The sequence below is a fragment of the Delphinapterus leucas genome, chromosome 1 (assembly GCF_059928025.1).
Source record: "Delphinapterus leucas isolate spDelLeu-1000000601 "Yukka" chromosome 1, BTC_Dleu_Yukka2, whole genome shotgun sequence".
Classification (NCBI taxonomy): Eukaryota; Metazoa; Chordata; class Mammalia; order Artiodactyla; family Monodontidae; genus Delphinapterus; species Delphinapterus leucas.
The window spans coordinates 55,183,622-55,210,734 of record NC_143129.1 but is presented as its reverse complement, the minus strand read 5'-3'; the positions used below and the strand labels follow the sequence as shown (position 1 = coordinate 55,210,734).

The 27,113-nt window shown below is 50.3% G+C and overlaps 1 protein-coding gene across 1 annotated transcript in view; it reads left to right on the top strand.

The window, feature by feature from the left end:
- CACNA1E (calcium voltage-gated channel subunit alpha1 E) overlaps window positions 1–27,113 on the top strand; it is a 645,631-nt gene that overhangs the window by 13,549 nt on the left and 604,969 nt on the right. The window contains exon 4 of the mRNA XM_089910334.1: window positions 774–4,251. The gene's annotated coding sequence lies outside the window, so the exon portion shown is untranslated. The remainder of the gene's footprint in view (window positions 1–773; window positions 4,252–27,113) is intronic.

The window sequence follows — 27,113 nt, the reverse complement described above, 5'->3', positions numbered from 1 at the left end:
GTCTCTGCTGCCCACAAGCAGAACCATCTGGTGCTTGACCACTGTAGTGGGTATCTGACGAATGAACAGCCTTAGAAAATAATGTTTTAAGTGGGGGAGACACTGCAACATACCAATTACACAAAGAAGTTTTATAAAACTATCTGGATAAATCGTGGAGTTCATTATTCAAAGGAACAGCGTTAGCATTTGTTGAAGCCCCCTGTGGATGGTGCCGGGCCTTTGCATATGTCATGCCATCGAATCAGCAGGGCTGGGATGGGGCACAGACAGCCTAGATGGCACAGCACATTCACTCAGCGGTTCTCCGCCAAACCTGCGGGCAAATACTCTGCTCCTTCCACTGCCTCCTGTGGCCTCTCCTTTTTGGAGGCAGGTTTTCCAGTGTGGGGATTGTCTTTTGGCCATTCGTGGGCCTATCAGGACTGTCGCAAGGGAGGCGATAGGGATAGGGGACCAGGGGTGAGAGAATCAGCAATGCCTGAGGCTCCACCACTCAACCTTCTGATTTTTCTCGTGTGTATTCATCGCACCTCACCGAGTCTCCCCAGAAGCACAGTTCCTACAGTGGGATTGTCACAGGTGGCCCTGAAGACTGAGGTTGCTGTGACTTATATGTCAGTATCAGGCATGTGGGGCACAGGCCTGAGTGGTGCGTAATCAGCATGGGAAGAGGGAGAAACAGAGCAGAGCCCATGGGGGGGTGGGGGGGAGGGCCTCCGGGAGCCCTGGGGGAGGGGCCTGCCGCCCACCTCTGTCTCTTCACTCTCCAGAAGAGAGCCTGGTGTCAGCGCCCTGTGCATGAATGAAGGAATGATGGAGTGAGTTCCACGTTTGTCAGGTAGGAGAAGGTATTTTCCCTCTTTCCTGGGCGTCTGCCCCTCAGCTGAGGGCATTTCTGCCATAAGCCATCCCAAAGCTCCCTCTGCCCTCCCCTTCTCCCCTCCTCCTCCCTCACTTCTCTTTTCTAGTCTCACTACCCGACCTGGGCGATTAGCATATTACTTTACCTTTGCCAGGCTTCAGGGTCTCCTCTAGAACGATTCCTTCAACCTCGATCCACCAGACGTTCGCTGTGTTCCTCCCCTTGCTCAGCAAGTGTGAGGCTCTGCCGGAATAGAAAGGATGATGCTACATGCCCGACCTTCTGGAGCGCAGGCCGGCGCGGGAGCCTGCTGGTCAACAGGCAGTTGCAATGGAGTTTGATGAGAGGGGAGGGCAGTGAGGGACATCCAAGAAGACTTGGATGAGGGTGTTCAGGCAGGGCTTCTTGGGGGACGTGATATCTGAACTGAGCCAGGAACACTTGCACAGCTCTGAGGGTGAGTCTCCTTAAATTTTGTACGCTAAGCCTCTACTTTTTTCTTTTTTTTTAACATCTTTATTGGAGTATAAGTGCTTTACAATGGTGTGTTAGTTTCTGCTTTATAACAAAGTGAATCAGTTACACATATACATACGTTCCCATATCTCTTCCCTCTTGCGTCTCCCTCCCTCCCACCCTCCCTATCCCACCCCTCTAGATGGTCACAAAGCACCGAGCTGATCTCCCTGGGCTATGCGGCTGCTTCCCACTAGCGATCTATTTTACGTTTGGTAGTGTATATATGTCCATGCCACTCTCTCACTTTGTCACAGCTTACCCTTCCCCCTCCCCATATCCTCAAGTCCATGCTCTAGTAGGTCTGTGTCTTTATTCCCATCTAAGCCTCTACTTTGTCTTATTTTAGTCCCAGCCCCAGCGCTGAGGAGTTAGTAGGAAAGGGAAGACAGTGACTGTGAATAAAGCACCTTTCAAGTAAGGGAATCAGGCAGCAAGGGGCGGAGCCCTGAGGTGAGAGCCTCCCAAGATCCTCTCTGGAGGGGGCAGGGTATGGGGGGAAAGTTGCTGGTGCCTGCAGCTCACGTGTCATGCCCAAGAGCCAGACCACTATCCCACTCCCAATGTGGCCAATGCTCTTGCTGGGGAGAGAAGGTAGTTCGAGGTGGCATGGAATCAAGTGTCCTGGGCAGTGAAACAGCTGACATGTACCTAGTGCTTACCCTGTACACTTCACGCACATGTCCTATGAAGTAGGTACCATTACTCTCAGCCCAGTTCCACAGATGGGGAAACTGAGGCACAGAGAGGTTGAGTAACTTGTTCAAGGTCATACAGGCAGTACCTGGATGTGAACTCAGGCAGTCTGGTGCTAGAGCCTGTGCATTGAACCACTGACTGTTCTACCCTTCCTAGTGATGCCTCTGAACAACGGGAGAGAGTAGAGACCCCTTGGGCTGTTTATAAAGACAGCTACAGGTATGACATTTTTGAAAGACTCCCATGTTATCTTAAAAATTCACATACATCTTGTACCTATTGCAAAATAAAATCCCTATGTGTTTAATCAAGCCATGCCTCCCACCAAATAATCGAGTAAAATCAATGCTCCAGAGAGATGTGCCACATTTATCCCAAAGCACTGAGTATCCCCAGGGACACAGTCTGTAGTGGGAGAGGTACAGCCAGCACAAGTTTCAGAGCAGGAAGAGCTTGGCCCGGTTAGAGGAGCTGGACAAGGAGGAACTTGAGCATTTCCCAGCAGCGCTGCACTGCTTCCCTCCCTCCACCTCTCACTGTCTGAAGTCAGGGCGCACCCTTGGACTTCCCCACGTGATCCTCACTGCCAAGGTCATCTGGGACCTAGTTACTCACTCCTTGTGGTCACTGGGCTACCTTGTTTACAACTGCTCTTCCTCCTGTTCCTCCTCACCTCTCCCCCCTCCTCTCCCCCCTCCTCCTCCTCTCCTCCTCCTGCTCCTTCCTCTTCTTCTTTTTTCTTCTCTTCTGGAGGAGGCCTCCCTGAAGGTCACGTGAACCCACACACGTGAGCACAAGCTCTGCGGAGCCTCTTCCATCTTAGTCCGCAGCACTTAGTTCTCACCATTCTCCCAGTTCCTTTCTTTTCTAGAAGTTTTTGTCTTTGCTCATGGTGAACCACTGCAGGAACCCCCTTGCATGGCCTTAAAAAAAAATCACAGCTACCAGCACAAACCCAGCATTTCAGTTCTCCTTTCTTTTTTGCGGTATGCAGGCCTCTCACTGCTGCGGCCTCTCCCGTTGTGGAGCACAGGCTCCGGACGCACAGGCCCAGCGGCCATGGCTCACGGGCCCAGCCGCTCCGCGGGATGTGGGATCTTCCCGGACCGGGCACGAACCCGTGTCCTCTGCATCGGCAGGCGGACTCTCAACCACTGCGCCACCAGGGAAGCCCCAGTTCTCCCTTCTTTACCCTCCCAATTTCCAAAGAGTTCTCCCTCCTTGGCCTAACAGTTGGCTGCCTTCTTTATGTTTCGGACCTGATGTGCTTCTTGCATGGCTGACGGCGAGGCTCTGTATAGGGCCATTTCTATACCGTGGAGGAAACTGCCCCGGCCTCCTCCCCTCTGATGGCCTGCCCCGCTGCCTGTCATCTCTGCGGCCTCCTTAGCGTTCACCTACTCAACAGTGGAGACTTACCGATGAGGACCTACTGCTGTTCAGGTGCTGTTCCAGCACAGGGGATGCTGTGGCAACCCTTTCGAAGCTTACATTGTTGGGGAGGGTTGGGCAGTAGAGGTGGATTAAAAACAAAATAAAAACCCCCCATGAAGTAAATAAATAATATACTTTCAAATAGTTATAAGTGCTATGAAGAAACTAAAATAGGATAATAGATAGAGTGACAAGAGGAGAGGAGAAGAAACGGCAAGTGCAAAGCCCCCAGGCCTTGGCAAAAGCTTGAGGACCGGAAAGGAGGCCAGTGTGGCTGGAATGCAGAGTCTGAGGGGAAGGGGGAGCGCATGAGCTGGGGGCAGGGGTGCAGGGCTGAGGTCACCGAGGGCCTCACGTGCCACAGTGAGGAGGTAGATTTTCTTTCACACGTGGTGGGGGAGTAACACGATCACTTTTTGTTTTTGTTTTTGCGGTACGCAGGCCTCTCACTGCTGTGGCCTCTCCCGTTGCGGAGCACAGGCTCCGGACGCTCAGGCTCAGCGGCCATGGCTCACGGGCCCAGCCGCTCCGCGGCATGTGGGATCCTCCCGGACTGGGGCACGAACCCGTGTGCCCTGCATCGGCAGGCGGACTCTCAACCACTGCGCCACCAGGGAAACCCCAACACGATCACTTTTTGAAAAGGACCACTCTACTCTGGCTGTTGTGGAAAGCGGATTTTAGGGACCAAGAATGGGAACGAGGAGACCAAGTTGGAGGCTGTTATCGTGACCCAGGTGAGCTGGGATGGTGGGTTCAGTTGAGGGCAGCAAAGGGGGAGAAAAATCAATAGATTCAAGATAGGTTGCAGAGAGGTAGGCAACAGTGGAGTAGAAGATGCTCTGATCTGGGACTCAGAAGTCCTGGAATTGAATCCTGAGCGCACTACCCACGAGCGGTGAGAGCTCATGTGAATGACCCTCATCTATACAATGAGGAGAAAGGCAGCCGCCTCCCTCACTTCTCGGGTGGGAGGAGGAGAAGATGAATGCGCCCGGCGTGGCACCTGTGGGACAGGGCTCCTCCGCATGGCTTGCGATGCTGAATGTTGGGTTGAGTATACTCTAGAGAGGTAGCTCAGTATTCCTGGGAGTTCTCCCCTGTTAAAAGGGTGAAAAGGACAGATTCTCACCTAGGCTGCTGGCAGTAGGCCCACCCTCAAGGTAAGTCACAGCTAGCTCAGTGTCGACAGTGAAGGGAGTATTGGGGGATCGTCACCTTTCAAAGTGGGAAAGTGGGTCTAGACAGGGGCTAGAAGGTGCCCCGGGCTGGCAGGAGAGAGTGGCCTGAGGGGCTGATGGTGGCTGGACAGGGTGGGAGGGCGGGACCTGGGGCGAGCCTGTCACTCTCCAGAGGGGGGCAGCCAGTGACGGTGGCTCTGGCCGTATGTGCTTTGGTCGGTGAGAGGAGGAAGGCCAGGGAACACTTTGATGGTCTGACAGAAACTCTCAGCAAGGCTGGGTTTTGACCTTTCGCGGGTGGAGTAGGTCAGTTTTGAGCCCTTTCCGCGGAAGTTCTGAGAGCAGAGATCCCACCCTTGGAAATCACCTATCCCACGCTGGCTTGTTGTCAAGACTGCCTGCGGCCCTGTGGGAGCTGGCTGACCCGGGAGCAGGGGGCACGGACCTTTATTAAGGCACAAATCAAAGGTCAGGGTAACATGAGCAATATTCATGGGCTTCGACCCTTTCTCTTGAGCCTTCTGAAGTCTGGACTCTGGAACCTCAGGTTTCTGGAGGGAAGTGAAAGGGAGCTGCCATCAACTGTTCATCTACGGTATGCCAGGCACCATACGCTACTCACGAAGTGTTGGTGAAGTAAACAGTATCTCCATGTTTTTCACACCAGGAAATTGAGGCTCGGAGAGAGAAAAGAATCTTTTCCCGAAGTCACATGACCGGTAACAGGAGACCGAGGCTGCTTATTCCACAGCTCCTGGTCCTGCACAAGTGTCTCCCGGAGAGGCTGGGCCCCCTCCGGAGGGGTCCTGGGATCTTGATTTTTTTAAAAAAAGTCCCTTGGGCACTTGCCATGGCCAGCCATGATTGGAAATTTCCGCCCTCCACCCCGTGGCTTTCCTGAAAGCCTTAGTGGGGCAAATGGAGCAAAGAGGAAGAGTAGGTACCCATGTTTGGAACATAACCTTAGCAAGACTTACAGACTCTCAACTGGGAAAGAAACTAAGTGGTGTTAACTGGCTTTCTGGCTCTGCTTGGTAGGAGTTACTGAACTTCTCTGAGCCTCAGTTTCTTTGTCTGTAAAATGGGGATCCAAATACTTAACCTCGCAGGACTACTGAAGGATTTGGGATATTGCAGTAATGACTTAGCTTAAGGCCTGGCTCAACTAACCATTGAATGAATGGTCGCCATTAACACTATTCACTGCGCCATCAAAGCATTTTTTGGGGGGGCAGTCAGTTGGCGGACAGTTAGCTCCTCTGCGACCCACTCAGCCATCGCTGAGGCCCCACCTTGGCACAAGCCTGTTCCACAGAAAGAGCAGACTGCCAGGCTCTCTTCCTCCCTCCTGGGAAACCCCAGTGTCCCCACAGGCCATTGGGCCCTGGGCCCTGGTATTGAGGCTCAGAAACGTGGGGACACTCTCTGCTTTTCAGCTGGTGAGCCTGCCCCCCTTCACGGCTGGCCTGGGGGCAGGCTGGGCAGAGGGAGCTGGCAGGAGGAGGCTGGCCCTGTGCCCTGCTCCTCTGCCAGCTGGGCGGCTGGGCCGGGTGGCAGCTTGGACTAGCTCGCAGGCCCAGCGGGGACCTCTGTGGGGCAGCAGCTTCCCCGAGCCCCTCTGCTAGCACCAGGCCATCTGGTGCCTCTGTTTCCTTTTGTGTGCCTGGGGGCCAGGGAGGGAGGCAAAGGGGAGGAGACAGATTTCTCTGGTCAGCTTTCTTCAGAACTGGGGAGACATGAGCTGGCGTGGAGTGGAGGTGGAAGAAGGGGAAGAAGAGGACAGAGGGAGACAGAGGCCTGAAAGGGGGTGGGGGGAGGAGGGAAGAAGTGCGGAAGGAATGGGTGCTCTCAGGGTCTTGGTAGAAAAGCTAAAACGGGAGGAGAGTGGAGGAGAGAGAAAACTGTGTGGAGAGGAAGACCCGAGTGGTATGGAAGTGGGAATGAAAGTATGCAGAAAAGAATGAAAGCCGGGAGCAGGCAAAGGTGTACAGAATATCTCAATGTGTGAAGCTGTCGCCGTATTTCTGTTCTAGGAAAGAGGAAGTGAGGGTGTGGGGGCCGTAGCTGAAGGGAGGGGGTGGCTGAGAGAGCAGGCTGGGTTTCCAGTCACAGCAATCTGGGGTCCAGCCCATCCCTGCCCAGCAGCTGTGAAGGTTGGGTCCCTGTCTGAACCGCCACGGACCGCAGACTTTTGGAAAGAAGTGTGATGGTTGGTCTCTAGAGCTGGGGAGAAAAGTTGTGTTGACAAATATGTGCTTTGACGTGGTGCGCCTGGGGAGTACAAGTGTGCATTCCTGGAGCCATCATGGAAGTGAACTGAAAGAATCTCACATTGGGGAATTTATAGTGGCTTTGATGGAACCGTCCGCTGTCAGGTGGCAGAATATCCCTCCTCCTCCGTGCAGGCCCCCAGGCAGCAGGGCGTAAGTGGAGCAGACAGAAATAACAATGATGAGCGTGCGGCTTTGCGTTTCTCTGGTGTTCCTTTGGACTCACATTCTGCCCTCGGTGAAGTCACGAAGGACACAGAGAATGGTCTGTTTTCTCTGCTGGGGACAATACAAGCTGGCCTTGGGTTGGAAGCATCTCTCCCCCTGGCACTTCTCCTGTCAGACTCCGTTCCGGGAGCCCTGTCAGAATTCAGCTCGCGTCCCCTCCTGGGCTTCTTCCAGGCAACGCTGCCCCCTTCTCTGGACCCTGAGATGTGCATCCCCCCACTTGCTCTCCCAAAAATCTGTTCTGTCAGATTTCTGCATAAGGCCTTATCAGCATCTGTCTTCCTGTCCCACCTGGAAAGTGGAACTAATCACCATTACCTCCTTGAAGTGGGAAATCTGCACGGAGCTAATTCATGACTGAGGCACCAGGAGAGCATATTAGCTAAGTGTGATTGATTTAGTGCAAAGAGGTCCATTTAGCATCCACCAACGTGTCATGGTTTTTTCCTCCTCGCTAAAGTCACTTGAAGATCACCCGTTGGCGGCTCTGGAAGCACTTTGCAGCTCTGGGGGCGTGGGGTACCCCGAGTGGATGTGTGTGTCATAGAGCTGGCCCTGCTGGGCTCCGATGGGCTCGGTGAGGGGCTGTGAGGAACAGGGAGTGAGTGCTCAAGCCAGAGAGGCTGGTTTCCCTCGAGGAAGCCCCCGGCCAGGAAGTCACCGGATGCCACCGATGGACAGCTGAAGCCAGCAGAGTTCGACGGGAGATGCCCGCTCACGTGTGTCTGCAGGCGGGCTCCCTCCCGCTGGCTCAGCTGAGCCCCCTGAAGAAAGAATAGAAGCGAGTTTGTATCCACCGCTATTTCCTGAGCGCTTGTGATGCGCTGCACCATTATGTTGTGCTGTCCTCGGCTCAGAGAGGCTAAGGGTCTCTCCCACCCTCACTCAGCTAGTACAGGGCAAAGCCACTGTTCAAGCTGTGGCCAGGGGACAGCAGAGGCCAAGGACCCACCCTCCCCACCGCCCCCTCGCCCCCCTGCCCCCCTCCCAGGGGGAGGAGGGGCTTCGTGGAGAAGGCTTTTGAAATGGCCCCGAAGAATGAGCAGGACTTGGACGTTTGGAAGGGTGATGCTTCTTCTAAATAGAGAAAGTAGCAGACGCAGAAGCACGCAGAAGTGTATTTGGAGATTTGGGCAGAGTGCAGACTATGGGGGGGCATTTGGAAGGACATCTGGCCAGGGAGGCAAGTTGGGACCATGCTGTGGAGCCTTAATGCCACCGTGGAGGGTGTGTTTTCTTCAGTAGAGGGTGGGGTCCCGTGAGAGTTTTGATGGGGGGCGTCACAGGGGCAGGGTTGTCCTGGCAGTGGTCTAAGGGGGGTAACTGAGGGGAAGGGAGAGCGGCAGGGGCCAACGTAGGAGGCCTCTGTGTTGACGGTGGGGAGGCTGTGTCTACAGGGAGGCTGGGTGAGGGGAGGGGAGATGTGTGGGCCAGAGAGTTGTGGACCTGGGAAGAATAGAAAATGACCAAAATGTCAGCCAGGAGGATGGTGGGGTTATTTATAGAAATGGGGAAGTCACAGAGAGAAGGCGCTTTGGGGGTTGGGGGAGCGGACTGAAAGGAGATCATTTTGAACCCGGTGAGGTCAGTGGTTGGCTGGACCTCCAGGTGGCCACCATGAACAGCAGGGGGCTCCCAGATAATCAACCCTAAAACCTCATCTGGAACGTTTAGCTTCTTCATTCTCCCTGGAGGTGCCGAGCTCACAGATTGGCTTTACATTTTGTGCCCTGCCGGGGGCACCAAAACATTGATGCCCTAGGAACTGTGTGGCCCAGTCACCAGCTGGTGCTTAGGGTCAAAGCTCTGCAGTTCCTGCCCCGGCTGTGACCCCTCAGACCTTCAAGGAAGTTACAGATGAAGAATTTCCCTAGAGGGGTGTTCCTGCAAGGCCTAGTCCCTCTGTTTTTTCCAGGGAAGACCTTGCCCACCTTTTCTGCGGGAGCACGGAGCCTGGCAGCGTGGCAGGGGGCGGCACTTTGGCTCCAGGGCAATGACCCTGCCTGGATGAGGAGGGAGGAGACGGCTTCCTTCTGCTGGCTTTACCTCTGCAGGAGCGGGAAAGGAGCAGCCACCCTGGCTGTCGACGACTCCTTTTCCCTCATTTCAGCAATTCTTGGCCTCCTCTCAGACACTCCACCGGCGCGGGGGGCAAAAAACCTTCTGAACTCAAATTTTGGATTTGGGTTAATTCCGATTCTTAGTGAGAAGGTAGAGCTCTGTGAAGAGCAAATTCTAATGTAAATAAGATCCATTCATTCTTTTTTTTTTTCATCCAATCAGTATGTCTACTTATCTACTCCGAGTCAAATAAAGGCGAGATAAATTAAAGGCCCCACTACTGAGGAGCTGAGAGTTGGGGGTATAGACACACAAATGGGCAAGGACAGCACAGGTGGGGCCCATAACCCAGATTCAGGGGAATCAAGATGTCCTCACAGAGAAAGAACGTTTCATCTAAGACAGAGGTAAGCAGGAAACTGTCGCGTAAAGGGAGAAGGGAACCTGTTCTCTGAAACGGGAAGAGCAGGAGCACCCCCAGAGTTTCTAATTTTGTGGGTCTGGAGGTTGGCTTGGGCACTGGCATTTAAAAACCTTCCCAGGTGATTCTAACTCAAAGTCAGGGCTGAAGGCCACTGACCCACCAACTGGTTTGTTTGCAGAGCAGTGTGGGAATGAGGACACCTGCAACCACAGGCCTTTGCTCCTGTAGGAGAGGAAACACTCTTCTTTTTCCTCTACCTGCCTTAGGTGCTGTTGACTTGAACCCTGCATATTTGACTGACAAAGACAGATTAACTAGACAAAAACAAACGGAAGTTCATTAGGCCTCATGCAGACACAGGGAACACTCAGTGTTGAGTAACTCAAAGGGTGGTTAGACCTTGGACTTACATAGCATTTTAACAAAAGAACAATGCCTTCGTAGAAAAGTGACAAGACAGAGGGAAGGGGTTGTAGGCTTCCCAAGATGGCAAACTGTGGGAATGTAACTATATGGGGAAACCGATGGAAGATAAGGGCTGGTTAGTGGAGTTTCTGATGGAGATTGCTCTGGTGTCTTCTCTGGGCTGATAAGGATCTAGAGTTGTCTCTGGTGATTAACTCCTGACCTTCCTGGTAGAGAGGGGAGGGGGAACATCTTTACAAATTTATGTTCTGCTTTTACGTAAAGAGGGGGAGGGCAGAGAGTTTTTCTTGTATTTTCTTCTCAGTTGCCTTCAGCTCAAAATAGTCCTTATGCTGAAGCGGCATATTTTGGGGGGGTGTATTCTGCTACCCTTTACTCCCCAGGCCTAGTGGCCCCCAGCACACAGCAGGTGCTCAGAGAAGACAAAGGTGAGCCCACTGAGCATAGACCAGGTAAAGGTGATGGCCTCACTGCAGGTGGACATGCAATTTAGGTGGCTCTCCTAGTTTTAAATGAGGAAGTTGTGGTTCCCCCAGAAGATGTGAATCTTATCGAAGGTCACTCAACATATGACAGAGTTGGCATTTAACCCTCAGGTGGGGGAATGCTACGTCAGTGTTTCTCTGGATTTGCGTTGACAATGCTGGGCTTTCGTGGGGGAGGAATTGGGGACGCTGCTGTGTCATCCCTGCCTTTCCTCTGCTCCTCCAAGTGTCCTTGTGCCCCCAGCTATTTTCTCCCATTTGCCTGATTTTATCAGAGATGATTTATCTTTGGCTTTCACCATTGATGGCTCCGAGGGCCCACTGCCAATTTCAGACACTCTCTGGAAAGCTCTCATTTTATTTGCATCCCTGCCAGGAGCCAGTTTCTCCGGAGCCTTGGTCTCCCTGGCCTGGGAGCCTGGGGCTGGCACTCCTTGTGTGTGTGGGGGGTTGGGGGGGCAGCCAGGGCCTGGCAGGAGCAGGGTTGCTAGTGGTGTGTATCTGCCCGTGTGTACCTGGACCTCTGAGTTTGTGTGGCAGCAGCTCAGCCTGAGGCTGTGGGAGAGGCAGACATGCCTGGGCATGTCTGGTGGGGCAGGCTGGCCAAGAGCCCGATTGCGTGAAGACTGCAGACATCCTTGGGAACCTCGACTGGACTCTGAGGCATGGTTAAACCAGGCCTGGAAAGAAAGCCTTAGTCAAGGGAGGGGAGGGGAGGGGAGATCCCCTCTGGGGGGGGAGATGGATATTGATGAGGATGTGATGATGGTGGTAGATGGAGGTGGGTGTCATTTTCTCAGCACTTCTTAGATGCTGGGTGCCGTGCTTTAGTCCTTTATAGGTATTAGTTCATTTTCTCCTTACAAATTACCTTGAGGCTAGAGTTATTCCCACTTTCAGATTTTACATTTTGCAGTTTACAGATGAGAACTCCGAGCCTCAAACCTCCAGCCACCAGTGGAGCCCCCGTCTGTCTGAGCTCCTGAGTACTGCCCTCCCTGGAGCCCTTCAGAAATACTGGGTGGGGGGCTGCAGGGGAGCCTAGAGCAGGTGTGGCTCAGAACCAGCCCAATATGGGTTCTTGTGTCTCAGACTGGCAGGGTCTGGGCAATCTTCGGTTACGTTTATAGGTCTTCAAAAGCGGAATTATTTTCACCCTTGACTCTAAAATAATATACTTTCTCTAGCCTTTGCTCATAAGGAGGAATGGCTGTCTTTAAAAGACTCTTTTAAAAATGCTTCCTGCTATGACTCCTCTGGGCCATTTTACTATGAATTGGCACAAGAACTAACAGCTTAAACCCTTCTGGGCAAAACTACAGAAGAAAATACATCCTGGAGTGTCACCGTTGGCCACAAACTGAGCATGAGTAAGCAGCAGAGATACTGATTGGTGAGAAAAACCTGATTTGTGGCAGTGTGATGTGTGTTACCCTCCCTCAGTAGGGCAACCTCCTTGTGAACTGGGCTCCAGGGATCTATTTATAGGTCACTTTTAGGAACTGGGAACCACTTCCCTCGCAGAACAACCATTATGCACGGAGGCAAAGTTCTGAAGCTAGTTTAGAAAGGCCCACCTGTGACTCGACACCTCCTTCTTATGATGGAACAACAGGAGAAAGCAATTCGGCTGGGATGTGCAGTTGATTTTTACCATTCCTGTGTTATGACCGGTAAATATGCCATCAGATACTTTACGAGGGAAGCTATGATGTCATGGCCAGAAGCACAGCTTCTTTCAATTTTCAGGTTGTTAGTACTTGGTGCGCCTCTGCTTCTTCCTACCCCCACTCCATTGCATCTTTCTAGAAGGCTTTCAGTTCTCCCCCAGATCATTTGCAGGTGTGTGCCTGTGCGCACATGCGCACTCACACAGGTAGTGGGCTGCCTCTCATACCCCGGCCAATGATGCACGTGTGTCCGGCCTCACCACAGCCTGTGTCTCCGACTCCTGGTGTGAGATGCTTCCTCATGCACTTTCCTAAAGTCTGCCAACAACCATGTGACAAAGGTCAGTCCCGCCTCCAACACAGAGCTCCCTCCAGATCATATCTCCATCCTTCTGTTGGCTCCATCCTCATTACCAACACCCTGGTCGTCGTTTCTCAGGGAGACAAGGGCGATGGCCCAGCTGGCTTCTTTACTTCCCACTGCCTCCCCTGCCCCAATCCCCGCTTCCATTTTCCACACAGCAGCGAGAGCGATCTTTGAAAACTGTCATCAGTTCATGTCACCTCGCAGCACATTGAGTGAAATCCACCTCCTACCCTGACCCTGCCAGGCCTGCTGTGGCCTCCCTGCCTCTCACCTCCTTTCTGTTTTCTCAGCCACCCCCGCCCACCCGATTGTGGGCAGACACCAGGCTTGCCCCTAGGCTCTGGGCTTTTGCTCTTGTTTTCCCCTCAGTCTGGAACGCTTTTCCTCCCCCTGCCTCTTCTCATCTGGCAGGTGTCCACAGAAATATTAGCCCCCCTGCTCGGAGAAGCCTTCCTTGATCTCCCTTTCTAAAGGGCTTCCTTCTCCTGTGCTCTCTTGCTTGATTCTCTTTCTTTCCTTCGAAGAAGGCAGTCACAATCTGCTGTGCTCATTTGTTTATGTGTGTTCTTGTATACTGTGTGTCTCCTCAACCAGAATGTCGTTTTGAAAGCCCAGCTCTGTCCAGCCTTTTGATCACTGTCGCTGTGGCACCTAGAACAGTGCCTGACAGTGAAGGTGTTCCTAAATGTTTGATGAATGAATGAATGAATGAATCTAGAGTGCTTTAGAGAGGGCAAATGAAAAAATGTTCCCACAACAGGGAAATTTTACGGAAGGGATTTTGGAAGGTGGTCGCTGTGTAAACCCACAGAATCCTGCTGCTCGGGGACTGGCTCAAAGTCGAGGTCAAGGCAGAGTTGTGTGAGGCCTCAGTGGTTGGAGGGCATCTGCTGGGTTGGTGAGGATGAGGCTGAGAAGCACAGACCTGGGGTCAGTCCTGGACTGGAATGGCGTAGGGACTGATGCTTCCAGGAGGGTCATGTGGGGAGGGCGTATAGTAGCCGCTGGTTAGGACCTTGTTGCATCTATGCTTATAACGAATTGGGATATGTGGTTACAAGCCCCATCCTCCCATCCATATTAAGTGGATTGAGAGTGATAAGGCTGGGGTGAAAATAATCGCAGTTTAATTGGGTTTAAGTATGCTAATACCTGTGTTGGAAACACAGTGATGTGAGCACACCTTTGGGGGTGTGACCTTTATGCCACACAGTGGGATGACTGATGAGTGAGGCAGACACCGCATAGGTAACTTCCGGATGTATTTATGAAGAGTCAAGTCCAGATCTGGGAGAAGAGAATTGGGGATGTGGGAAGAATTTGGTGGTGAGGAGAGCTGAATGTATGAATAGAGGAGGCAAAAGAAGTAAGTTCTTTTAGATATTTGTCTTGGGCCATGAGAGAGAAGTGAGATATTATTTTTGAGATATTAGAATAATGGATTGTCAGGCTCAGTAATCAAGATGCTCCTATCCACTGAATCAATGGGTTTGTGGCTTCAGGGGAGACTCACACATCCTAGGACAAAGAAGTCTTACTCAGCTTTACATTTCTAATTAGAATATTACAAGTCCATAGGAGGCAAATGATCCATAATCTTGAAAGCCTCAGGAATTCTCTGGTAGTCCAGTGGTTAGGACTCCACACTTTCACTGCTGAGGGCCCAGGTTCAATCCCTGGTCGGGGAACTAAGATCTCACAAGCCACGAGGCACAGCCAAAAGAAGAAAGAATCCTGGTTGTTGAAAGGGAGACAGTTTTCTACTTTCCAAGAAGATGCCTTTTCTGTAACTAGAGCACCGTGTGGGACTCTAAGCATAGAATGATGTGCTAAGCCGGGGCACAGAGAACAGAGGGTTCAACACAAAGGAAGCTCTGGCCTTGCAGGATGGATGAAAAACCTATCTGGTGTTGGGAGAAGCTTGGAGTGAGACTCAGAGGGATGAGGACATAGGGTAAGATGCTGTGTGCCTTCCCACTACCCACAGATTCAGGGTGGAGTGGGCAAGATGGTAGAATCAGCCCAGATTGGGTGACAGGAAGTGGGGAGGAGAGGGGCTTATGTCCACTTCGCTTTTGGATCACTGGGAGGAGAATCCCTTGCAGATGTCTGTGTAGGGCAGTCACAGTACGGTAGAAATACTGTTGTGTTGTGTTTCAGCAGAGGGAGGGCCTGAGACAGTGGCCCTTGCTTCCACGAGCCCTGCATGAGGGTGCGTCCAGAACCTCCCAGATGACCCCTAGAGATACATCGGGAAGCTGGGAATTAAGAGCCAGCATGCCTGGGAATTGAGAGCCTCACCCAAGTGACTGGGTCAGTGGGACCCGTGGAGAGTCTTGGTGTGGACAACCGGAGCTGGGACCAGAGGGAGGATGTGGCTGAGCCCTAGTGGGTCAGTGGTGCCAGGGAGCACAGAGTGGGGGTCCACGCAGCAGGAGGAGGGCCACACTGCCTGGGTACTTGTTAGGTCTAGCCTACTGGAGAGGATAGGACATGAGCATCCCAAACCCAGCCAGACAAGGGGCAGGAGAGGATGTGGCTTTGGGACAGCTCATGGGGAAAGCACTTAGGGGTTTTCATTCATGATAAGATCAAAGTGAGTTCCCAGTGTGAAATATTAAGACTCACGAAAAAAAATGAAGGGGTTATATAGTCTGGTCTCATTCTTCTCCCGGCTGGTCAGCTCACTTCTGGAGCACCGTAGTCAGCCTGGTGTCCCACCTTGAAACTGAAGAGACAAAGCAGACCGCATTCCCAGGAGAGTGGTGAGAAACTGCCATGTGAGAGTAGGTTGAAAGGAATCAAGAATGTGTAGTCGGGGGCTTCCCTGGTGGTGCAGTGGTTGAGAGTTCGCCTGCCGATGCAGGGGACACGGGTTCGTGCCCCGGTCCGGGAAGGTCCCACATGCCGCGGAGCGGCTGGGCCCGTGAGCCATGGCCGCTGAGCCTGCGCGTCCAGAGCCTGTGCTCCGCAGCGGGAGAGGCCACAGCAGTGAGAGGCACGCGTATCGCAAAAAAAAAAAAAAAAAAAAATTCAAAAAAAAAGTGTAGTCAGGAGACAGACAATTCAGGGGTGACTCACTGCTTAGTTCCTCTGTGGTCCCAAGGGCAGCCTTGATGTGTGGACATTACAGGGAGAGAGATTCCAGCCCTAAACCCAAAACAACTGTCCAGTGATTCTCAGCTGGCATGGCCTGAATCAGGACATAATGCCTTTCCTGGAGCTGGTGTATCTAAGCCAAAGCCAAGACATCATGCAGGAGATTCAGACATCTGTCTGGGTCATAGGCCTGGACAACCTTCAAAATGTCTCCCAACCTTAAGATTTTGTGGATTGCTGAATGAAATTCTAATTTGATAATTTCTGGCTCAGAAGAGGCTCTTACTTTGGGTCATCAGTTGGCGTCTTGGCGTCAGACAGACCTGGTTTCCAAGACTGGCTGCGTCACTCACTAGCTGTGTGACCCTGGAGGACTTCCTTCACCTTTCTCAATCTCAGTTTTTTCATCTATAAGATGGCGATACTTACCTGGCAGGGTTTTGTTGGCCTTAAGTGAAACAATATAGTAAAAGATGAAAAAAAAAATCAAAGCAGACTGTGTGTGTACGTGCGTGCGTGCGTGCGTGTGTGCGTGTGTGTGTGTATTAGTGGGAGCAGGGAGACTATAGGACCTTTGCAGTGCTGTAAATTGCATTACTGCCTACTGGTTAATTTTCTTCATAAGACCAGCTTACAGAGCATCAGGTTTAATGCCAAGACGAAATAGACTCTGACGTGGTGTGGACAGATTCTGGCTTGAATCCTCTTAATGGGGAAGGGAAGGGTCGGCCAAGGGGAGGAGGGAAGGGCTGAGACTGCACTGGGGGAGGGGCAAGAGCAAGTCATCCTCTGAGGGCTACAGACAGACACCCTCTGGCCCTGTTCCTGGCTTTCTGGCTACGGGTGAGTCTGCCTGTGTGGGTACCCACTCTCTTTTGAAAAAGGAGTGGTCTTGGACAAGACCCCCCCTGACTGTCTGTGGCGTGGCACCATCTGTGGCAACCTTCAGCTGTGACAGGGCACAGGGTTTCTTTTAACCCTCCCACCTCAGCTAGCCCCAACTCCCTCTTACTTAATCCGTCCTGATTCCTCTGTCACAATGTTTCTCCTTCCCAAGGAGCTGTAAGTGACTGACAAAGCTAAACGTGCTGCCTCTCCCAGGGATACTGCATTTCAGCTCTAAGCCAGGTGTGACGTTCCACTGGGGGCCCCTCTTCCATGGTACAGCAGTACCGGTGGGAGTAGGCACAGCTGGCACCAGGCGATGTGTCTTCTTGCAAAGCTGACCTCCTCTTGAGTCCCGGTGGACGGTGATGAAGGAACAGGCCCAGCTTTGCCTGGGGTGGGGGACTGTTCCCCCTCTGCCTGGTTGGAGGAAGTGAGCTGTCCTTCCTGAGGCCCCAAGCTGAGTCAGCGATTCCTGGAAGGGGGTGATGTCATGGTGACATAGCGGTTCCCCTCCCCAGCAAAGGCAATAGGAGAGTGAGGGACGAGTGTGTCTCCTGGGCACCAAGGCCTGAGGCGCTCTTAGGAGTGACCATGTCCCCTTGCGGGTCACTTCACGCTGCCTCCATCGGTAGCTCCCTTCTCCAAATTCCCACAGCTTGGATCATCTGTGCCTACAGTGATCCCCTATTCGGGGCAGTCTGGATTGATTTTAAACATTCTGCCTCTTTGTTTTCCCACGTAAACACATTCACAGATCATAGGAAAATCATCCTAAGTCTGCGCATGCCTCCTGGGGCTTTGGGAACAGGAGCCACCAGGCTGGATCAAAACCAGAGCGCGGGATCCTGGGTATCCTTGTGTCTTTCTCTGGTTTCACATCTGCACCCAAGGAGCTGAAGGTGTGGGGAACTAAAAAACGCTTGGCGGGGGAGGGGTGGTAAGCACCCCATGTTGCCCTTGTCAGGCGCTCCCTCCTTTTACCTCATGGGGGTTGGAGGCATCCGCAGCAGGGGCCCTATGGGTAGGTAAGAGGCCCACGTCTTGCTTCTCCGAGGTCAGACCAGCGCTAAATTGAAAGGTAACTGTACTCAGTCCTGGTGTGGGCTTGGGAAAAACCCGGCTGGATTTGTCGCGGGGCCGGGGATGCTTTCGGAAAAGCGCTGCCTGATCCCTTGTTCACCAAGGACCCGACTTTCCGGGAGGCCGCATGTCAGACCCACGTGGCATAACACGGGTCCTTTGTCAGCTGGAGTCTGAATTCAAAGCCGTCTCGGCGGTCCTTTCCCAGCATTTGACAAGGGAGGCCCCGGCGTGGCCGTACGCTGCCCGATGCTGCCCCCTGCAGGCGGTTAGGGAGCACAGCCCCTCACCACCGGGTTTGCAGGCTCTGAGCCTGTGCCGCCGGAAAGGTGGCTTTTCATCACCTAAAGTTGTCAGGGCAGCTAATAGCCCATGAACATGGAGAAAAATAGGCTTCTCTAAGTGAATTGGGTGTTGAAAGACACTGAGATAAATGGTGGAGGTAATGAGAATGATGGATGGTGTCGTGTCTACGGCAGCCACCTCATTTAAATCCAAGCTCACCAACACCCCGGAGGAGAGGCAGGTGTTCCGAGGCCCTGTCTAATGAATGACAGAACCAGTCTTAGAAAGGTTAAATGATGTGCCCAAGGTTATATATTCAGTAAATGCTGGAGCCAGGACTTGAACTCAGTGACCCCAGAGCTTCGTGACATCTGCTGTCCATCACCCCATGCTAAGAGAACAGAATCCTGCCCAAGAGGAAGATCCCTTTATCTATGGTGTGAACAGGGTTCTGTGGAATGAAGATGACTTTTCAACAGCATTCTCTTCACTGAGAGGTTTAGCTGTAGCCTCTGTGATGTGATTTTAGGGATGCTGGGAAGATCTCCCTATCTGGAAATATGCCCGCAAGTTGCCCATCCCATTGCTTGGAATTTCACTATAGGAAAGCCATTCCCTTGATCACCATTGGCTAGGTGGTGCTCTCTTGCTAACTAGAAATACGATTCCTAAGGGGAAGTCTCATGATTACCCTTACATCTTAATTCTACCTCAGTGGGGATGAGCTTGTTGGATTGCTTCATCCCTGTGATGGAGAATTAAGGATGTGGGGAAAGTGGAGGACTGGGGTGCCTCTGATTGTGTTCCTGGATGTCCAGAGACTCCCCAAACTGAAACTGTCCCAAACTAAATGCTTCATCTTCTCCTCCACACTGCTCTTTCTTGGACATCAAACAGGACCAGAAATCTTCAAGTTCTCCTTGACTCCTCCAGCTAATTGGTCATGAAGTCCCACCTGGCCTGCCTCTAAAGTGGTGCTTGAATCTTTCCCGTGCACACCTCTGGTCTCTGGTCCTCTCAGGTCCTCTTGAGCCAGCTTCTTTCTAGCTCTGGGCCTTCACTGTTCAATCAAACCCCAGGGCAGCAGCAGAAGAAGACTTTCTGGAAAGTAAACCAGATAATGCTGCATTTCCTCTTAAGATCCTCCTCATTGCTCAAGGAGTGCAGACTCCTTAGGATTTTATTACAGGTCCCTCAGGACCTCACTGCTACCCCTCTCTCTAGCTCCAACTCTGTCTCGCTCTGTGCCTCCCTCCATCACCCTCCTCCATCCTATTCCCAGCCTGACTGGCACACACTTTTCCTTTGTTATCTCGAATGTTCCTTCACATCTCCATGCCTTTGCCCATGTGTTGGTTTTGGCAGAAAAGCCCTTCCCTTCGGTGGTCAGTTGGCCACTCCTCGGTGAAGCCATTCCTGATTCCCACCTCCATCCTCCAAGGAGGAGGTAAAAATCTAAGTCTCTGTCTCCCCCACTAAGCCTGGGTGCATAAATGAATGAACGAAGGATGAGCAAAGGAAGTCAGCTGATGAGTGGGCATCTATTTCACGGGATGTGCTGCTGTTTTTTGAAATGAATGCAAACCAAACCGTGGCTGCATTTACAAATGGTGCTGTGATGCACCAAATGCGTATGTGTGCGCATTGGTGGGGTATGCCGGCTCTGTTGTGATAAATAATTTGATGGGCCTTGAACTTACTCACACAAGCAGAATAGTTTCAGAATGTTGCCATGGAGACGAATGAGGAGTCAAGCAGCAGGGTACCACTTAGGCAGTGACAGATTTTACAGAAAAAGGGCTTAGACACACCCTGCTTGTCAAAAAATCCCCTAGCTAATCGGAAGAGTGCTTCAAGGCAGAATAAAACCTTGCACCCCCGATGAACAAAAAACCCTTGAAGTTAGGAAAACAGGAAGTAGCAGGTCAGGAAGAAGATAAATTCTTAGCGATGGACTGAAAGACAAAAGGAGAAAGAGGATGCTGGAGCCCTGACATGATGTTGGATATTATCAGAAAATAAGCAGTGCATGAAGATGTTTCAAATATATCATTACATTAAAGACTGTGAGGAGGGAATCCTGTTGTGTGAAGTGATGGAATATCAAAAGGAATGTTCAGGGCTGGAGGAAACTGGACCCTTGGACCTTAGCAACGTGTTCATCATTTATTACAGAACTAGAACTAAGGTCTTCCAATTCTGATCTGCAGAGAATGACCTTCCCTGCCTGCTGAAAACCTGTCCTTTCAAGGGCCAGTTCAAATGGCACCACCGAGTGAATGAAGTCTTTCGCGACTCTCAACACAGGGATAACAATTTCTTCTTCCCTCTGCTCGGTACAGCAGTCAATCGATCCTGCTTGTTCTCATGTCGGCCATGGCTGGACTGTGACCCACGTGAGGACAGCGCCCTTGTCTCACCGTCTTTAAACCTCAACACCCAGTGTGGTGTCTGGCATAGAGCATATTAGGAGCTGAGTTGTGTCTCCCAGTTTCCCCACCAGGGATCGAACCTGGGCCCCCGGCAGTGAGAGTACTAACCACGGGATCGCCAGGGAATTCCCAGACAGGCCTTTTAAGAGGCGGTAAAGTTAAAAGGAGGCTGTTAGGATGGGCCCTCATCCAACTTTACTGGAGTCCTTATAAAAAGAGGAAATTTGGACACACGAGAGACATCAGGGATGTGCATGCACAGAGGAAAGACCCTATGAGGACTCAGTGAGAAGGTACCATCTGCAAGCCAAGGAGAGAGGCCTCAGGAGAAGCTAACCCTTCTGACACCTTGATCTGGGACTTCCAGCTCCCAGAACTGTGGGAAAATAGGTGTCTGTTGTTTAAGCCTCCCAGCCTGTGGCATTTTGCTGTGACGGCCCTGGTAAACCAGTACAGCACACTTCCTCAATAACTCTGTCAGCGGAAGACAGCGACACTGATTAGAAGAGGTGGTAGCAGGTTTTGGCTGAAGATGTTAGGAATAGAACCTTCAGGAAGCCAGAACGGCTCACTGCTGTAGAAAGAGCCACATGTCTGAATGGATGCCCTGGCCAGCCATAAAAGGGAGAGATGTGTGGCTTTATTATATATATTTATATTTATATATTTACATATATATATAACTTTTAATAATTTATTTTGAAATAATTTCAAACTTTGGGAAAAGTTGCAAGAACAGTATAATGAATTCCCATATCCCACACCCAAATTTCCCAATTCAATGCTTCACCGAATTTATCCTATTAACCTCTCTGTTTCTCTGTGTGCGCCTGCACATATATGTACATGTATATATATGTCTGAACCATTTATCTCTTTCTGAACCTTTTAAGAACAAGCTGTTGATATGATCCCCTACCATTTCTACATACTCCAGTGTATATTTCCACCAAACAAGGGTTTATATACCCTCCATACAACCCTCCAAATTAGGGAATGAACTTTGACACATCATTACTGCCCAGTTCACAGACCCTCCACCCCCCTTTAACATTTTCAAGACATCTCAACAATGTCTCTTTTTCCTTTCTGGTCCAAGATTATATCCAGGAATACATGTTGCATGGTTCTCATGCTTCTTCAGTCTTCTTCAACCTGGAAGAGTTCCTTAGTCTTTCCTTGTCTTTCGTGTTCTCAGTTCTTTTTAATTAAAGAGTACAGACCTTTCATTCTGTAGGATGTCCCTGGGTCTGTCTGGTGTCTTCTCATGACCAGACTTGGGTCATGCTTTCTTGATAAGAATACCACAGAATTGTGTTTTCTCAGCGGATTATATGGGGGTGGGCTGGGGGAAACATACGATGTCAGCCTATCCTACAACTGGTGATATTTATCTTTTTTTTTTTTTTTTTTTGGTATCTTTTGACCACCTTCGCCCATTTGGTGATATTTATCTTGATTACTAGCCATGTTGGTGTCTGTCAGGTTTCTCCCATATAAAGCTACCATTTCCCCCTTTTATACTGATTGGCATTTGAGGGGAGATATTCCTTTTCTTTATCAACCTCCCATCCATCAATCTTAGTCTCCATTGAAGTCTCCCACTGGAAACAACCACTGCTCTGACAGTTGCCAAATGATTGTTTTCTGTTTTCATCATTCCTTCTTCTTTTATTAGTTGGAAGGCTACTGATATAAAGAGCTTTCCCATTTTCTGCGTTTGTTTATATATTTAAGTGGTTCCTTCAGGGTAGTCACTGCATCCTTCTGACATGTCCCCTTCATTCTCGACCCTTTCTTACTTTCTGGCACAACAATTTGTCCCAGCTTCACCTTATACCTTTTCTGCCCCAGCTTGGAATTAGCCCTTTCTCCAAGGAGCCCTGCTATTTTTTCAGTGGAGGATGGTATTTAGAAATCAAGATCTGGGCACTTAGTGTATTTATTGTTGCTGGAGTTCTAGGCCCTTTCATTGGAGAGATTTAGGAAATATATATATACACACACTTGCATATACACACACTTAAATCTATAACTATTTCTGTATCTACCTGTGTCTATATATTAAAAAAAACATAAATTGGTACCTATACCTCCAATCCCAATCCTCCTTCAAGGCTCATTATAGCTCTCTTCCTCTCCATGTATGTAACTCCCTTCTCCAACCTGACTCTCATTATCCTCAATATATGTACCAATTTGCTCAATATGTTTACTTATTTGTTTAGCGTAACCAATTCCACTCTCCCGATCACACCAGCTGTGCCTTTTTTTTTTTTTTTGCGGTACGCGGGCCTCTCACTGTTGTGGCCTCTCCCATTGCGGGGCACAGGCTCCGGACGCGCAGGCTCAGCGGCCATGGCTCACGGGCCCAGCCGCTCCGCGGCATGAGGGATCCTCCCGGACCGGGGCACGAACCCGTGTCCCCTGCATCGGCAGGCGGACTCTCAACCACTGCGCCACCAGGGAAGCCCCAGCTGTGCCTTTTACCTCTACTCCCTGTTCCCACCCTCCGGCGCCCTGTGTACCTGGACGCCAACAGGTGCACCATCAAAGCACTTCCACATGGCAGCCTTCTCTCCCTGTCAATACCCCATGGACACCTGATGCCCACTCTTCCATGCTGGGAAGGGAAGGGAAAGAAAGAAGAAAGAAAGGGAAGAGGAAAAGAAGAAAGAAGAAGGCTGTGCAGATTATTTTAATTAAAAGCTAAAAGGAAGGAAAAGGAGGTGCCATTTCACCTAACCAGTAAGTGCTATATCGAGTATTGATTAATAAGAAAGTATAGATATAGGCACACGCAGGTATGAATTGGTAATTAATATTGTTTTAATAAATTATCCAGTTACTTATGTTTAAAATATAATGCATTGTTGATGTCCCTCTCTTCGCAAATGCCATAAGGGGTAGGGTGGGAAATATAAAATAGCAGTGATAGGGTCACAGAAATGTCCAAAGGACAATTCACAGTTGATACATGCCTCACAATAGGGACACGTCTCAGAACTTCGCAAAGTTACCAAAAATCCATCCTCTGAAGTTGAAGCCAACCAAATCAGCCTCAAATGAATGAGATTAACCATTTGTGGGTGGAACCATCTTGAAAGATGACTTGTAATTGGCTACCGGATACAACCAGGGTGCTTTCCAAATTTCCATCAAGGCGACTGGTGAGACTTCCAAAACCTATCTATACAGTCATTCATTCATTCAACCCTAGTCATGTTGGTGCCTGCCAGGTTTTTCCCCAGCAAAGTTATCATTTCTCTCTTTGAAATTATGTGTTAGTCTTCTAAGCACTGGAGGGATATAATGGGGGAGAAAACACCGTCCTCATATTCAGAAAGTTTGTAGTCTGGTTGGAGGGACGGGCCGGTGACCAGGCCATTTCAATACACGTGCTAAGTGCCTTCGAGAGGAGCGAGTGCCCGGCCCTGACCTGACGTAGTGTGCATGGAAAGGATTCCCAGAAGAGGTGACATCTAAGCTGAGGCCTCAAGGACTAGTGGGAGTTAGCCAAGAGAAGAGGTATGGGAGAAAGGTAGAGAGGAGAGAATACTATAGGATGAGTGGCCACATGTTCCAAGGTCTGCAAAAATGAGAGAGCCTGGAGCGCTCAGGGAGTGGCAAGTGTGGTTGGAATGGCAAATCTGAAGGGGCCTGGGAGGATATGAGGCTGGAGATCTATGCAGGGTCTGGATCATTCCAGGTCTTGGATGCCATATTTAGTCATGTGGACTTCATCCTAGGGAGAGTGTTTTAGGCAGATGTGTGATATGATCACAGTCCCATTTTAGAAAACCCCTCTTGCTGTGTATAGTGAGTTAGCCAAAGTTGAGGTTAAGGGCACAGTATCCACAAGCCTGCCCTCACTTCAGACACCAGCCCCAAGTTTGGGGGTCCCCAGAATCACCCTCTCTTCAGAGCAGCTGGCTATAAATTCAGGGGTTCCCAAGACTACCCTCAGACTTGGTAATTTGCTGGAACAACCCATGGAATTCAGGAAAGTGTTATACTTAGGAGTAGAGTTTTATTATAATAAAAATATATAAATGGTATAAACTAGAATCAGTCAAAGATCAGTAGGGTGGAACTTGAGAAGGTTCCTAGCAGGAAGCTTCTGTATCCCTAGGATGCATTTCCTCCCCAGCATCTCTATGTGACAATACACATGAGTCTTGCAACCAGGGAAGTTCATCCAAGCTTCAGTGTCCAGAGTTTTTACTGAGGCTTCCTTACCCAGGCACAACTGATTGAATAGCTGCCCACATGTTTGAATTCATCTCCAGGCCCCCTCCCCTCCCTGGTGGTCAGGCTGATATCATGTGGCCCAAAGCCCCAACCCCAGTCATATGTGTCGTGTTGGTCTTTTGGCATGGCAGCCCCCAGCCTGAATCATCTCATTAGCATACGTGAAGGGCCCACCTTGAATAACAAAGGTACTCCTCTCAATGCAGAAATTGTAAGAGTTTAGAGGTTACCCCAGGAGCCCACACAAAGGCCAGATCTCGCCCTACGTGAGGCCGAGTTTCTTACTATGCTCTGTGGTCTGGCAATTACACTGAATGAGAGCAAGTCTGGAAGCAGGGAAACCAATTTGGTCGTTGCTGCAGAAATCCAAGAAAAGAACATGGAAATGGCAGAGGGAATGGAAAGAAGTAGAGGGGTTTTAGATGCGTCCAGTGTAGAAGGTCAGGACCTGGTGGCTGACTGGATAAGGGCGTTGAGGGATGGGAGGAGTAAAGGATGATGGGCAGGTGTCTGGCCTGGACAAATAGCTGGTTTAGGCCTGCCATATGCCAGCAGCACACATTGCTGAACGGGGGAAAATACTACAGAGTAGAAGGAGGGGCTTAAATATTTAAAACTACAAGATGTTGAAATTTTTACTTTGATCTAGGCTTTAGAAGTCATTGCACCTTATCCCATGATACTGGCAGGCAATATAAGGTCTATATATCTCCAGAGAATTTGCCAGCCACTCCGGGCGGCACCCTCTCTACTGGAGGGCCACTGCCATGGAATGAGAGCCCCGTTACTAGTCACAGACAGCCTAGGTCTGTTCTGGGAGCCAGATATAAGGGAAATCTTAGCAGTGCCAGGTGATAGAAGCAAGAACGTGGACTCTGGAGCAGGTAGAACTTGGTTTGAATTCTGCCTCTGCTGTGTGACTTTAAGCATATAACTTAACCTCTCTGAGCTTCTCTGAGCCACTGTTTTCTTACCTGTAAAACAGGAATGATAACACCACACAATGCTGTGGTCAGGATCAAAAAAGATGGTGTTCTTCCACCTGTACGAACCCACACCTTGCCTTGTTGACATGAACACCTGAGACCCTTTCTCAGACTATCCTGATTGCATTGGATACTACCAGGACTGGTGCCCACTTACCAATTATATTTATTTCCTCCACGAGGCCTGCTCTGACCTCCAGAACCCAGAGGAAACTCTCTTCCAAACTCTCTACCCTATCACCTGCATGGGCCATATCCTGCTTTGCTGAGTGAGCTTTCTTTTTCTGTATCTGCAGTTTACTTGCTCAACTAGACTGCAATCTCTTTGAGAGCTGGGGCTTTCATCTTTTTTAATGTTCCATTTTGCAATCTTAGCACAGTGCCTTTTTGCACCTAGCACTTGCTCAGAAAATAGAGATCAGTTGATATGTTACCTACTTTCGTCTCCTAAAAATTGCTCCAGAGTCATAAGCTGAACTCAGCCTACGTAAGGTCATTACTACAAAGAAATATGTTTATTCATTTATCTATGTATCCAGCTGCTCTACATTGACACACATCCAAATGAGGACAGTGCCTTATAAGGGGGCTCTCTCAAGGATTCCAAGGAGCCTATCACCTCTCAAAGCATTTGTGGAATTGCTGCTTTGAGTTGGGTGGCGAATCCTCACACCTGGGAGGAGCTGTTTTTGGACACAGTGAAAGTCATTTTGGCCAAATTTGGTAGGTGTGGTCATTCAAGGGGCAGGTGCCTGTGGAGCAGGAGGCATGATGGTTAGTAAATATTTAACTGGGCATTTCCAGTGAGTCAGGCACTTTACACTCACTGTCTTATTTTCATCTTAATATCATCTCTATGAGGCAGGTGCTATTATTATCCCCATTTTACAGACAAGGAGCCTGAGGCTCAAAGAGTGCAAAACACTCTCTCTATAAGGGGCTCCATTGCTCATTTTTCCATTATTAAGCTACCGTTAGGGGCTGGGAAGTGCACAGGACAGACGTACCAAAGTGACCCTTCTGCACCCCAGCAGAGATGAGGGGCCTGGATGCTTTACCTAAAGACATCAAACCCAAGAACTGTGACACTTGAATTGATGGGGGCGGGGAGAGTATGAGGAACGCAGGAGCTGGGAAAACTGGTCATTCCGTGCACCGTAGACAAATGCAAGCACAGAGGAGGTCTCCTCCAAGAGAGACCAGAGAAGAGGGGAGGGGACTGGTCCATGATTGGGGGACCCATGAGCAGGGGAAGGATTCCCAACTGAAGGATTTCCTTCTGTGCCTCTCTTTTTTACTTTCTTTAAAATTGTATTCATATTTACTGACTATAAAAGGAGTTCAAGTTCACTGTAGAAAACTTGGAAAATAGAAGTATGAAAAAATTAAAATTATCTATAAATGACCCTCCTCCTGAGATCCCAGGCCTTGCTAAGACAAGGCTGCTGAGCAGGTCAGTACACATG